This window comes from Rhinichthys klamathensis, unplaced genomic scaffold, assembly GCF_029890125.1.
Source record: "Rhinichthys klamathensis goyatoka isolate OS25496 unplaced genomic scaffold, OSU_Roscu_1.1 h1tg000412l_1, whole genome shotgun sequence".
In the NCBI taxonomy this organism is placed as follows: domain Eukaryota; kingdom Metazoa; phylum Chordata; class Actinopteri; order Cypriniformes; family Leuciscidae; genus Rhinichthys; species Rhinichthys klamathensis.
The window spans coordinates 3,917,144-3,933,092 of NW_026606912.1; the positions used below are offsets into that span (position 1 = coordinate 3,917,144).

Genomic DNA, 15,949 nt, shown 5'->3' on the forward strand with positions numbered 1-15,949 from the left:
AGAAGACATACGTTTAATTCTTGGGTGAACCATTTCTTTAACACAAAGTAAGCTATACTTTTATTGCTATACTCAAATTCAATGTTTAAGGCAACTAGACAAAGTGTGAAATTAATGCATGGTCATATTACAGTACCTCTTCTTAGTGTAACCTGTCAAACATGAAGCATTTCTCAGCCACTGGAGTAAAAGTAAGACACGTTTAAAGGGCTAAGCTTTTGCTTTCCGCCCAGTCTTCAGGGCTTCCCGCTCAGAGCCGTGTGAACAGCCTAGTGCCCGGGTAGGACAAACAGTACGGCTTCAAGGTGGCACTGTGTAGTCTGAATCAGCGCTCTCCTCACGCCCCGCTGGTCCCCAGGGCATCCGCGCCAAGGCTGCTTTCATTTGCACCCACCACCACCACACAAAAAAAAAAAAAAAAACGATGCAGGGATTTGAATAATTCTGCATCGTAGTCACACAACAAAGGTAGGGAGGCAAAAGGAAAAAAAACTATGGAAGCTGAAATTTCGCAGGCTTCTCCTCTTTGCTATGCTAAGGCTTAGCGCACAAGCAGCGGGCAACATTTCAGGTGCAGCAGAGAAAGGCTGATAAAAGCAAGCGTGGGATTACACTTCATGACCAAAGACATTCATCTCTCCTTTTTCTTCATTTCTCCTTCTCTTTTTTCCCTCCTTTTGTTCAAAAGGCATCCTCGGCTTTTCCCTGTCAGCTCATCAGAGTAAAGCCACTCAAGCAGAATGCCTCAGCGCTGCTTGTATAATTAGCTGGACATCTCTTTCACCTTGCTGCACTGATAGTGGAGTGTGAGGCTTATGTCCCCTGAGGCATGTACAATCCCCTCCACCCCCACCCCCGTCAGGCCAACCAAAAGTCTTCCACCACAAGTACTGTACTGTACTGTCCTTTAAGCACGATGCACACTGTACAGTTGGCCATGATTTAGCCCCTGAGACTCATGTTGAAAATAGTAAAAGATTTTTTCATCCTTTTTTTTTTTGGTCAAATTCATGCTCATGACAACCAATAGATCTTAGCATCCAAAAAAGTTCTGACAGTGTCCGAAACTCCTGCTGTGTGACTGCAAAAGCAGATAAGAAATAGATGACGTTTGAACATGCGAGAGAGAAGTAGAAAGATGTAGGTAAGGCTGCTTGATTATGGCAAAAATCAATATTGTCAATATTGAAATCATGATTATAAACACGATTATTGATAGGCGATTTGATCAAATTCTTTTTTGAGTAATTTCAGATAAAACTTCACAATTATCGATAGGTTACTTCAGCAAATAACTAATACTAGTTTAACTAATATAGCTAAGTAAAAGGTCCTCAAAGTTCTGTTTGATTAGTTGAGACTGTTTTCCAAAGATGGCTCCTGTCTGTATACGAAGTGGACTGTCTTTATCTTTATCTTCTTATTAAACGGTCTGTACACTTACAAAGTTCTCAATGCTTCGTTTTGCATGTAGGGACCCTCATTATGTTTCTGTGTTCGTGTGGGGCTATTTTGAGCCTTGTTAGTGGTATAAACTAGCGATTTCTTTTTACTTATTAAATGCCCCCATTACTAGCGTTATACGCTAAACAGTTTTTAGAGATAAAACTTTTTACATTCGATAATCATGAAAATAAATCTCAGAGAACGTGGCTAGGTACCAATGTTTTATTAGACCAAAGGTTCATTTTGCGCCGGAGTTCTCCTTTAATGTCGACTTCACAATCAACTGACTAATCAACTATTTTGACTCATGCCTACATTTTACTCAATTATCCTGTGTTTAAACAGCGATATACTAGTCTCTCAGCCCATCCACCTCACTCCCGAGAAACAATGACACATCTGAAATAGAATAAATGACTCAATTATGACGACGGAGCACGGCAGTACTGCGATGTGGAGGCAGGAGCAGTGTGCGCGATCAGAAGCGTTAACTCAGCAGGGTGTTAATGCAAAATGGGCCAAACTCCCCAGCAGGGGCAGCAGCTGAATGACAACCACCTAACTCTGCTGATGGCCCCGATCAGCCCATGCTGGCCAGGCAGGAGGCTCCCCCTGCAACCACTGACACCACAGGGGTCACACACAGCTGCCTTACCGACAGGACAGATACTCGGATCCCTCACACCACACATTCTCCCTCTATTGTCTCACGGAATAGTGTGAACTGTGAACACAGATTCGAATCCAATTCTAGGACAAAAGAATAACTTTCCCGAGAATTTTCCTATCATCTGACTGCTTTCTAAGTCATTAAAACCACAAAAGGACACAAAGATAAATAAATGTTCATTTTAGCAATGTGTCCTAAGTACCAGAAGCAGATAACCAAGTGACCAATAATAAAAAGTCTAAAACTGTTTTGACCAAATACATTTTAAAAAGCAATAATTTTTCATATACAAGTTAATTTAGATGACTTAATTTAGATTAATTACTTAGATTCATTTAGCATTACATCATTATAATGTGCGGTATGAAAAAAATTATATTCATTTTATAATTTTCCAACAATTACATTTAATTACTGTTATTAAATTTAAAAGTGAGCTTTGGATGGCATCAAAGGTATTCTAAAATGTAATAATATAAATAATAAGCATGCACAATGAAATATCCAATATACGTAATATCGATTAATACAGATAACAGTTTTTAAAAACTCAAAAAAAAATTAGGTGATAAATCCCTATATTATAAAACGAAAAGTTTGGTGTTTTGGAAAAGCAACATGCAAGTCATAAAAAAGAGATCAAGAGACCATGTAAACAGATAAAACCACATTTTTCTGATTGGCTGTGGTTTTGTTGTGTAGCATAGCATTTCCATTTTCAATGTTAACGGACAAATTTCTTGTCATTAGAATCTTGTTACGTCATGTAGACACAGACAGTAATATGAACAGGTTCAGATGCTAGTCTGGTCTCTTGGTTAAGAAATTATTAATGAGACCAAATGAATCAGATGGAAATAATATCAGCTCTTTGCATCATGAATCTGATCTAAATCGCTTTAATCGTTAAACAGGATGCCATCACTTCCATCTAGAATGAAGTAATTATTCACTTAAAACTGATTAATATTTAGAAAATGAGATTAAAAACAAGTTGAAGTATTCAGTGCCTCCTCAACAGCATGATAGAGAAAAACATTTATAGAATAAGCATTTATCAAAAGCAAATGTATGTATACTAGTTAATTTGTGAAAAAAATAGAGCTAAATATGAGTAGGTATGATTTAAGAGGTTGGGATTGTGGTGACACAAGCTATGTTCCCATCCACACGTTTTTATCCGAATTAAGTGATATCGAATGAAAAATGCCTTATGGAAACAGTAAAATTCGATTGAATTTCATGAATATCGACTCAAATAAAATACGTTCGGTCTCATCGGATTTTATCTTGATCGATATACGGCTTATGCGATAAACGCTGATGGAAACGTTATTTGCCGAATAGATAATGAATTGCGATTAAGTTTTAGGTCATTTTATGGTTGCAACACGCCACAAAACATAGAAGAAGAAGTTTTAGTTCATTTCCGCCCAGTATTTCCGCTCTGTTTGCGCACACAATGCTTCAACCAAAGGGTTTCCGTGAAGTGTCTCTGAACCATGATCTCCCAGAACTGTTTGGAGCGCTATCGTTCCCATACCACAGGCCGCCTCCGTTGTCTTCGGGCATTTGCATCATCAGCATCATCATAGCAATGTGTTGATAGCGTCGTTGTTTTCTTATTATAGCTTGTTATTACATGGCTTGGTTGAATTCTAATGTAGAATGCGGTCTGTTATTTCTTGATAACAGACCGCTTGTATAACACACCGTTGCCATGGACACAGTTCAGAGACGGAACGGACTATTTTCTTTAGCAGAAGCAATACAATCGTTTTTAAATCAATAAACTCCTTTTTAAATCAATATTTTGTCAAATTATTGATTTATTTGGTAGGTAGCCATGTAATAAGCGGGATAATGTATAGCGAGGCGGTTGTTATAGCGAATACAACCCCCTTCAGGCTAACAACTGCCTCGCCATAAATGATTCCTTACATATGTTGCTATCAGCTGGCACATAAGCAGTATTAGGCTACAAATTGTGCAATATTGATCATTTGTTGGTAGATGGCGCGATCCATGTTGTCTAGCAAAACCTTTGTTCGCAAAGGTTTGCTTGAATGTTGAGCGATTCAGTGCGAAAATGAATGGAAACACCTTAAAGGAGAACTCCGGTCAATTTTAACATTGAGCTCATATTTTTGTACATTTGGAGTGCTGTCAGTACAGACAAAAATGACAAAAATCGGTGTTACCCAAATCCTTGATTTGTCATTACAAGTGCACAGCCATGTGAGTGGTGTTATTAAGAGTGACCACGGTCAATCTGACTGCAGTAGATGTGAAAGATATTAATAAAAATGATGTTAATTCAGCCAGCTCACATACCTGTATTTACCTGTAATCGACTACAGTGGACTTCGAACGAAAACAGGAAGTAAATACAGGTATGTGAGCTGGCTGAATTAACATAATTTTTATTAATATCTTTCACATCTACTGCAGTGAGATTGACCGTGGTCTCACTCTTAATAACACCACTCACATGGCTGTGCACTTGTAATGACAAATCAAGGATGTTAAGAGGCTAAAAGCAGGTTTAGAACTTGCCCCATTGAAGTCAACAGGGTGCGAATTTTAAAAAGAGGATAACACGGTGTAGGCAACACCGATTTTTGTCATTTTTGTCTGTACTGACAGCACTCCAAATGTACAAAAAAATGAGCTCAATGTTAAAATTGACCGGAGTTCTCCTTTAAAATGTCTCAAATCAATTCGATATACCAATTTGATCGCAAAACAGCATGTGACGTCATTACGCACAGGTTTTTATTCGCTTTAAAGCCGTTGGATGGAAACACACTTTCACCAGCTTTATTCGCATGAGTTTTTTTACCGAACTTCAGATAATTCGATTGACAAGTGGATGGAAACTTGGCTACTGACTAGCCACGTATGTCATATTTAGGGGTGTGACGGTTATTATATAACCGTGAGACCGACGGTTATAGTTGAACACCATCATTAGAACTTTATAACCGCCAAAACCGTGCTATTAAAATATTTTTTACAAACATTTTTTATCATAGAGAATGTTTAAATACTAATATCAGCCTACGAGGGAAACGGAGGCGGAGTTGGTGCTTCGTAGGCTGCTACTGCTGGGGATGATTCGGGAGAGGTCTGTGCCCCTTTACCGATCAGAGTGCGCGCTGAGACGGAGTAAAGCCTTGTTTATACTCGATGCATCCGCACGAGCGCAAGGTGCGCGCGGCAAAAATGATTCCGGTTCCGATTCCTGTTCCGCCAAACGATTCCGGTTCCGGAACGATTCCGTTGTAGCCGGAGCTACTTCTCTATGTTTATGTCTATGACGCGGGTGAGTCACGCAGGCACTGGGCTACTCCGCAGCAGTGCCGAACCGACCAGTGTAAAGTAGTCCGAGTCTAAACGCTTATTACAGCCTTACCGTAGTGATTCAGGATAAGACAAAAACACGTTTTGAAAAAAGGCATTCATGATGTAATCGCTCATACATTTTGTAAATTCTGAAGCGAATTTTCGTTATTTGAAGCGACTTTCAAATGGTGATTAACTGTTTTGGTTGCTACTGTAGACATCAGTGTTTATTCTCGAACTATAAACTTTTATCTCAGTACCTCTGTGATCATTTGAATATTTTTAACACAGAAATATCGATACTGTGTTGTTGAAAAGCTAGTAAAGCTAGCTGTTTCATGTAGAACTGCTCTCTCTGGGTCAGCGACAGCGCAAACAGATTTGAATGTCCCGGTGTGAAGTTTTTGTCATTTAGGAATAAGATCGCGTGGGTGTTTGAATCGAGATCGTTTAAAATTAATGGTGCAGCTCTACTGTCTTTATTCTCTCTCTCTGCGTTGATATCTGACGCAAATTTTTTTTTAAACTTGTTATACGAATAGCGCGAGGGACAGTGCATTCATTACAATTTTAATATTCATGTGGTGAGACGTCGCTATTAAAGGATAAGCTCCCAGCACTTCGTCCACACATCGCATCAGAACCGTTTTCGGAACCGAAACTCAGGAATTTCGCACGGTTCCGGTATTTTTGAAAAAACACTACCGGTTCTGCATAAGAACCAGTTCTCGGTTCCCAACCCTACTATTACAGAAGATAAAATCAAGGTTAAACCACTGTAGTCGCATGGACTATTTTAACAATGTTTTTCCTACCTTTCTGGGCCTTCAAAGTGTTAATTAAATAGCGGTCAATGGAGCCCCTCCTGAGCCATCGGATTTCATTAAAAATATCTTAAAGGAACACTCCGACTTTTTGGGACTTTAGCCTATTCACCTTATCCCCCAGAGTTAGATAAGTCCATACATACCTTTTTCATCTCCGTGCGTGCTATAAGTCTGTTTGACGCACCCACCGCTAGCCTAGCTTAGCACAAAGACTGGATGTAAATGGTTGCAGCTAGCATACTAATCCAAATAAGTGACAAAATAACGCAAACATTTTCCTATTTACATGTTGTGATTTGTATAGTCACAGAGTGTACAAAAAACAAAGTCACATGAGACACAGACATATTTTAACCGTATAAATACGGGAACTATATTCTCTGAAGGCGAAGCACTGCTACTTGGGCGGAGTGATAACCGCAGCACCTGAGACGCGCTCTCTGCTCCTCACCACGGCTCGTCTCAGGTGCTGCGGTTATCACTCCGCCCAAGTAGCAGTGCTTCGCCTTCAGAGAATATAGTTCCCAGTATTTATACGGTTAAAATATGTCTGTGTCTCATGTGACTTTGTTTTTTGTACACTCTGTGACTATACAAATCACAACATGTAAATAGGAAAATGTTTGCGTTATTTTGTCACTTATTTGGATTAGTATGCTAGCTGCAACCATTTACATCCAGTCTTTGTGCTAAGCTAGGCTAGCGGTGGGTGCGTCAAACAGACTTATGGCACGCACGGAGATGAAAAAGGTATGTATGGACTTATCTAACTCTGGGGGATAAGGTGAATAGGCTAAAGTCCCAAAAAGTCGGAGTGTTCCTTTAATTTGTGTTCTGAAGATGAACGAAGGTCTTAAGGGTTTGGAACGACATGAGGGTGAGTAATTAATGACAGAACTTTCATTTTTGGGTGAACTAACCCTTTAGGAGCAATATTAGGAGCAATAAGCGGAGTACTCGCACGCACCTTTCAACCCGCAAAATAAAAATAAAAAAAACCCGTGGCAACAATGTGAAAGTAGCCCAATTCCGTGGGAAAATCGTGGACCTGGCTTCTGTCTGTGTGCTTAATGTTAATCAAAGAACAAAAGACAAAGAGAAAACACACACTGCTCTTGACGGAATAACTTTTGTAGCTTCAATAAGAATCAGTACATTTCTGTTGTTAAATAAACCTAATGTAGGCCTACCTGAAACCTTAAACTCCCTGGTTTACAGTGACGTTAAAATGACACTTACTTTGTATGTAATGTTACAGTAAAACACTGCTGTTCACTTTCAGAAGTTGTAGGGATGCTTTCTTCTCACAAAAGAATGTGAAACATGTGTGTTGGCTGTCTTTGGTATAACATTTTAAGTTTTTAAATATATTTAAACATAACTGAAAATAATTTTACACACTTAAAGTATTATCGTATCTCACATCGAATATCCAGTTATATCGCAGTTTTATTCAATATCATGCAGCCCTAATAGCATGTTTAAATAGCCACAAATTAATGTTTATAGTAGTGGTGGGCAATGTGGCCAAAAATATTATCACAATACGATATTTACCACAATATTAATTTACTATTAATAGGTAAAATATCACATGAAAATATAACAATTAATTTACAACAAAACGTATTTGTATTTATTTATTTTTCAAACAAGATGCTGCACAACAGAACTGCATACATTTAAAACATGGATGAAAAAAATATATTGATTGTGTGATATTGTGTGACAAGTATTATTAATATTAATTAGATTTTTTATTACTAGTATAAATACATTTTAGTATACAGTAGTGAGATATTTCTGTCAAAGTTAAGTTTTCTGTGAAGTTAAACAAACTTTTTACCATTTGACAAGAAGATCTTTCAGTAATTTTAGTTTCAGTGTGAGATAAGGTTCATGTGTTCATGTCCTCATAAATTTAGAGGGCAGATGCTGAAAACACTGTGAGCGTCACATGTGTGTGAGTTTGGGTATCAGACGAAACCGTGCAGTTCATTCAAAATCACTTATTAGTTATTAGCGACATAAACTGACAGGCTGTTGTCGCGTTTATGTCTGCTGTGTGATAGGCTGTTAGATTAATCCATATTGGGTAAAAATGTCCTGAGCTTATCATCGTTATCAACGTAAATTTTATCTCGATGGTATCATTTATCGCCCAGCCCTAGTTTATACAGTGTTTCCCATTCATTAACTAGATTGTGGCGGCCGGCCGTAGTCTACTCTGTCCCACCAGTTTCATAATGAACTGAAAATATATTCAAACTTCTCACATAAAAGGAAGAACATTGTTTTAGTTGTGCATTGTTTTAGTTTTGCTTCAGCTCTGCATGACTTTTGACTAATTAGAAACACTGATATTTTTTAATTAATGATGTTACAAAAGTTGTCATGACGATTGCTAGTCTGATATGGTCAAAAGTTGAAATTTTTTATAACTGATTTTCTGGCCAGAGAGATTATCCTACTGCTAATAACACCTTCACTATAGGCTTAAGAGATATAGCCAGTTTAGATGGAAAGGATCTCAAGTTGACTAACTGAAGACGCCGTTACTGTAGCTATACCCATAATAGAAACGGTACTTCCTAGAAATTAAATTACAGCACAGCGCTGCAACAACATGAAATGACACTTCCAATAGATAATGCTTGAACTCTGTAAGAGAGCTATATGGCAATTTATCTGTTCAATAAAATACTTTACTCACCTGGTGAGTAATAAAAACGCCATATCCACGTCGGAGCCAAGCCAAAAGTTGACTAGTTTTATTACAAGCTCAGTCACATTTTCTTTTTGCCACCAGACTTCTTTGTTCAGCGGGTTTATTTATTTTAAAAGGGTGATTCAAGATTTACCATGCCAACCTTTCTCGCTCGTTGTGACAACCAACCTATGCCAATCTCTCACACCATACATGCCAGTGAAACTTTTCTCTATTTAAGAATATGACGAGACACACACAGGCGAGTGACATATACAGCCTACGCCATTTCCAGTTAAAACCATTCAGCCCGGGCTAAAATATAAACACTTATAAAAGGCTTACCATAGCGAATACAGGGTGATACAAAACATAGTTTAAATTAAATTTACGTACTAAGTATTAGATAATGTCAAAGGTAATCTAAATTAAAAAATAGTAAGCAACTCATAATGTTACTAAAATCTATACTCGACATTTAAAAATAGGGGCAAGCATTTTGATCTGTCCAGACTTCCTGTTTATGTCCAGGCAGAACATAAAAACCCGTATTTTATGAGATCTACGACATCTGAGATTTGTTCTTGACATTTGTTAGGATAAGTAAAAAAAAAAAAAAAGAGTTGTTTGAATGAAATGGTGCTACCACTCAACAGTGTCTTAAGATACAGCTCTCTTCTCTCTCTCTATCTTCGTTTTTTCCCTTTCAGGGAGCTCTTTTTCCTCTGGAGGCAATCACTCACAACCCCTCCTCTGTGTGGTTCTCCACTCGAGACTTGAGCAGCTTTTCAACTTCATCTTGTCAATACGGGATAAGGAGTCTGCCTGAAAGTTCATTAATTCCTGAGTAACCTATGCTTCAGTTTTGCTAATACCCAGTTCTATTGATGTTTTCTTTCCCATGGAGTGGGCCAGGTTAACCCCTACACCCCACCCCAGGTCCCTGCCAGAAACAGCACATTGTCAAGCCCCGCATTACACCACAGAGATGTACGAGGGGCACAAATGGGGCATCATTACGGTACGAGTACGACCCAGTGCAAGGGAATGCTGGGATGGTTGCGTACCCAGACCCACCTGCCCTGGGAGACTCTACGCTCAGCCCTCGCCTTACACAGCTTGGGGCCTGGGCAGGATGTATAGGCCCTGACCCCTGAGGTCATGTTCCGTGTGCAAATTCAAAAGCTTGACATCTGTTGCCTGGCTTTTTGATCACGCAGAGAAAGAAAAGCTCAGACCGCTTGTCAGCTAAACACTTGTCCTACGTGAAATAATATCCCTGCAAGCCACCTAGGCCATAATTAAGGGGTTTTGTTGTTTATTTTCTTTTGTTTTGTTTTTGTTTAGACCAATGAAAAGAGAATTGAAAGTAGGATGGGTTTAGTTTTGCTGGGAAAGGGGTCTGCTCTTTGTTTTACAGGACAATGGTGTCCATGAAGCCTATGCAGGGAGGACTTCTGTCACGCTGGCCTTACCCTTATTCATACTGTATCATATTTGATATGCGAATTTCTAAGGCCTCTAAATTATTAACATGGTCAAACACAATTTACTACATGCCTTATGATCTATGGTTGTTTGTTCATACTTTTTTTTGCAAGTAAAGTGCCTTTTAGTATAATTCGAAAAATGTCCACCTTCAGGTGATACATTTTGCTTTGAAATCTTTAATAATTTTTAAAAAGTAAACTAAAGAGTAATATGTATATTGTTGGTTATATGTCAAAGTGAACATTTAGTAGACTGAAGCAACTTAGGTGTATTTGTTTTAGAAAAAAATCATGTTAAAATGTATCATATGATACATCAGGCTTTTGAGGATTCTTGAAATCATCATTGTATTGCATTGCATTATACATTTTGCCCCCCATAAGTAAAACTACAAAGCTTTAATCCTAAAACGAAGCATTTTAATATAATCTTGCTGCTAAGATATTTTATTGGGAGATATAGAGTGATAACTTATTTAGATTTTATGTAAATAGTCTGCTATTATTATTATAAAGATAAGCTATCAGAATTTCATCCTACTTTTGGCCATATATAAATAACAACTACCAAGCAGAATATTTTTGTGCAGTTTGGTCCTCTGAATAAAAATTAGTTGTTGTTTTTTTTCTTCTCAAGTGTGAGCTCCATATTCTCCTATATCATAATATATGGGACATAAAAGTCTGGTGTATTAAATATGATACAGAACAACACTTTTTTTTTTTTTTTTTTTTTTATATATTGTTTAAGTTTCAATCAATTGTTCCATTTTTAAAAAACAAAGATGTTTCTAACTATTTTACGGGGTTAAGCATTTTCCTCAGGCCCATGTTTGCATTTTCACAGGGGATAATGCTTTCAACATTTTGTAAGACATCAAACTGCTTCAAACATTAAAATAGTTTGAAACTGTTAAATGCATTTGAATGCTTTTTACATCAAATACAGCCTATTCAGATGCTAAACAAATGAGTCGCTTTGAATACCACTGTTTCTCACAATTTCATTTAAAACCCACCCGAATGTGGGAGAGACAATATGTATGAAAATGAGTTTTGGATCCTAGCTCCCTCTCTCTTCAAAAAAAAAAAAAAAGTCCTGTTCGGTGAGGAACTTTCCCAACTGATGAGAGGCTTATTCTGTTTTGGGTGGGATAGACCTGCATTGTGGCTTTTGAAGGACCCTGTTTTTTGATGCGGAGATGTTTAATAGTTTCCTGGCACAGTTGGCATGGTTACCAGTGGAGAAAAGCAGCGACTTAAACCTTGTGACTGAATCTCCGTGAACCTGCGATAATCTCCGGCCAATCTCCGTATTAACACCCAACTTCCACTCGATCTGCCTTCATGCCCCCATCCAGCCTCCCTGCACATGCTCGCTTCCAGGCGCCTCACAAAGGCTTTTGTATCGGGATAAATGGTGTAAAAACGGGCGCCCTTGGAATCATTTCCCATCAAAGCCCTTTTATTGCCAGACATGTGGCATTTGTCTTTTTAATTTAAAAAAGAAAATATCATGCAGTCTGTGTTGACTGCCGAGGACGTGCCGTGATTGTTCGGCACGATGCGAATGATGAAAATATAGATGAGGGGTTTAGCGTTCTTCCGTGGCGAGCTTACTGGCCCAGAAACTGTACGTAGGGTGAGTATGCCAGCCAAAGCCTTTAACAACCCCTGCCATGATTAAACCACTATATTAAAATGACATGGGTGGTGGAAACGCATTCTTGCCCTCAGCTTCTGAACCAAAGTCGGCGTTATTTATTACCGTGCCTATATTGACCGGGTTACATTTGCCATTTGCATTTCTGTAACTTATACATACACGATGATTGCTTCAGTCTGACCGACAATTTATGATCTCACTTTCAAAGTGCAACAGCTAAGTGTGTGTGGGCATATTCACAGCCACATTTATTGAGAATGTGCACGCTTTATACCGTATTTAAATATATCTGGTCATATTCAAAGTTTGTAACTGGGCACTTACATACTGATGATGCTTGCTTGCTGTCGTTTGGATCTTAAATGGCGGGAGCGCGGCAACTCGAAACGGTCTCCATCAGCGGTGTCAACTGTCAAGAAGACGAGATAAACATTTCCCGTGTGGGTAATATAGTGTGTTACAGCATACAGTGTATGGAATGTACTGTGCTTTCCTCAATTGGTGGATGACTGTCAACAACGGTGGACCGATAAGACAGGTAGGCTACCAAATTTACCGGAAGTGAATAGCTTGTAGGCTATGTCAACAACACTGCTGAATCTGCAGCGCGGCGAGCGTAGTTTGATTCTTGAACGAATGGCTGGGTCCGAAATCCCATACTTTCTTGAGTAGGTAGAAGGTAGGCATACTTATTTTAAATAATTACTTCACGACTGATAAAAAAAAATGAAATAGGCTATAGTATGCGTGTGTGTGTAGTTAGTATGAATGTAATCTGGACGTACTACATTCAAGTCAAGTCACCTTTATTTATATAGCGCTTTTTACAATACAGATTGTATCAAAGCGCTTCACAGTGATAACATGAAAACAATATAACAAAGTTTGTTTCTAAAAGAAAATTGCGTCAACGTCCACCTTAAGTAAGGCAGATCAATAATATTATTGAATATTAAATGTCCCCAACTAAGCAAGCCAAAAGCCAAGGCAACAGTGGCAAGGAACCCAAACTCCATCAGGTGACAGAATGGAGAAAAAAACCTTGGGAGAAACCAGACTCAGTCGGGGGGCCAGTTCTCCTCTGGCCAACGAAGGAACAGTGTTCAGTGTGAGGAACATTCACCGTGTTGTCATGTGACCTACCAACGTCTTTGCGTTGCTTCAGCTGCCATTGGGGGCTGTTTACACCTGGCCACTTCATGCGTTTTCTGTGACCGATCGTGAAAAGACCAGATGTAAATGCCCTCTGAAACGCATTCGAGACGGATTTGAATCCGATCACTCAAACCACTTCAGGAGGTGGTCTTAGGGTGACCAGAAGTTCCGAAAAATTCGGGACAGTCCCGAAATCTAAGCTGTTGTCCCGAATCCCGAAACCGGCCTTAATTGTCCCGAAAATTATACTAAAGCAAAATCTTGATAAAACAAATCATCTACACAATTTTGTTTTTGTTTTGTTTTTAAATTTAGTTTTCCTATTTAATGACCGACAATTTAGTTGTAATAATAATTTTGGCATAAGCCAATGACTTGAGGTGCTTATCAATTGAACAAACAGTCATTCACAAGCCATTTAATACAACAGAACACACAAGGCGGACATAGACAAAGTAATATTTTGCCGTTTAGCCAGTGAGTCACATGAATTAAGTTACTGCTCAGAGTAATTCATAACTTTTGATGCGCTATACTACAGCGTTCGCGCTGTATATTTGAATCACTAAATAAATGTATTGGCTGCATCCAAAATTGCATAGGCTACTTCCCTACTATATAGTATAGGGAAAAACAGTATGTGACAAGAAGTATGTCTGAATTCACAGTACTCATAAAAGAGTAGCCAAAAAGTACCCGGATGACCTACTTCTTCCAAGATTCCAAGCGAGATTCTGAAGTGTGCATACCCTAGACACTTTACTATCCCATGAGGCCACGGGAGAGGATGGCAGTGAAGCGACTTAGGCTAAAACTGACACTGGTAGGTCACATGATAATGTGGCAAATGTAGTGCGTCCATAGTACATTCATACTACACACATTCATAGAACGTATACTGTTTTAGCGGTCGTGAAGTACTTACTTATTGAAAATAAGTACCTACTCAAGAGAGTATGCGATTTCGGATGCAGCCACTGTCTCACTAAAAAGAACTGAATCGTACGAATCATTTGTTCGGAGAATCAAACTATTCCAGTTGCTTCACGATTCACTTAAATGAACAGGTGCATTTGGGTTATTTACTTCCTTTTTTATTAATTAAAAGGAAGATGTGTTTTGTTATCAGCTGTATTTTATAAAAGTAATGAAATTAATACTATAATTGTATTAATTGAATGAAACATATATATATATATATATATATATATATATATATATATATATATATATATATATATATTAGATATTTTTTATTATTGAAATACAGGCAATTGTTCAGGTCAGTTATTGGACTGCAATTATGTTGTCTCTTAAAAGGTAATTTAAACGTAATTTAAAGACAACACTTTTACAAGAACTAATATTTATCTATAAAATGCTATATCTGTTTTTTAGAAATCTGAAATTATCTCATCATTTGGCAACAGACTGAATGCTGAGGGCAATGTGCAATATGATTTAAGAATTGTATCCAAATATGTCTTCCTCCAAAAGAAAAAAAATGTTAGTTAAATCATTAAGGAACCAGAATCATTAAGAGGGATTGGAACAGGAACCGGAACTGTTAAATTTCTTACATCTCTACTGTCAACAGTGTGTCCAGTGAGGGGTCCAAAAGCTGTGTCTGAGCACTGCACAAACACATATACACACTAACATAACAGGAAAGCAGCAGTCAGAGCGAAAAACACCAGATAACAAGGACAAGTGGACTCCTGCCGTCAGCTCAGTTCAGAGACAATACATGTCTGCTGCAAAGACATGTGTCTGTATTTCTTAACAAACAAGCGGACACCCGGAGGTGTGGGCAGGGTCTGATCAGCTGTCAGTCGGCCCTTGAAAAAGTCACAGAAATATACTTCAAGTATGCATTTCTATACTTGAGCCCTAGAAAATTGCGGTCACTTCTTTGACTTTTTGACTGTCATCTCTGTAAATATTCTTTTCTCTTTTCTTGTTGCTTTATTTTTATTTCTTTGGGGGTGGGGGGTAAAGTTCTTTATGACAACGCCTTTCTTTCTCATCTTTGGCTTCACTTTGAATGTCACCAGGATTGACAGAATAATATGCACTCATCATTTTGCAGATGCAAAAAAAAAGAACTGTGAACACTGGGTACATTTTTGGGGGTATTTGCTTCTTTTTAATCAATGGAGAAAGACTGACATGTCCAATCATAATAACACATCAACTGCTAAATGGGCCTTTGCAATCACTGTCAGTTCCATTCCATTAGGGAGTCCTGTATGTACGGACATCAATCAGCTTTTTGTGGCGTTATTTATTCATAATTTTATAATTTAACTATTTATCTATTTATTCATTCTAAACAATTGAATTCTGCACTTTGACTATGCCCTTGCCTAATCAAACAATGCTGGTACAACAAATTGCTTGTGTACAGGTTGTCTAATTTTGCAACAATAAAGTTGTTTTTTCACTAAGTGTACAGTTATTGTATAAAAAAAAAAAATCTAAAATCTTCCTGATTCCTGATAAGAAGATAATCACGTGCAATCAATGAATGAAATTTTATGCCGCATTAAAGAAACTGAATTCTGTATATCAAACAAACATAAACAAAAAATGTACTTAATTTTTCTAATTTCATGTTATGCTGTGGAAAAGCCTCTTCAGGAC

The 15,949-nt window shown here is 38.1% G+C and overlaps 1 long non-coding RNA gene across 1 annotated transcript in view; it reads right to left on the minus strand.

Annotated features, from left to right (window-relative positions):
- LOC130070619 (uncharacterized) overlaps window positions 1-12,567 on the minus strand; it is a 120,301-nt gene extending 107,734 nt beyond the window's left edge. The window contains exon 1 of the long non-coding RNA XR_008803898.1: window positions 12,476-12,567. This is a non-coding gene — a long non-coding RNA (uncharacterized LOC130070619). The remainder of the gene's footprint in view (window positions 1-12,475) is intronic.
- Window positions 12,568-15,949: the final 3,382 nt, after the last annotated feature.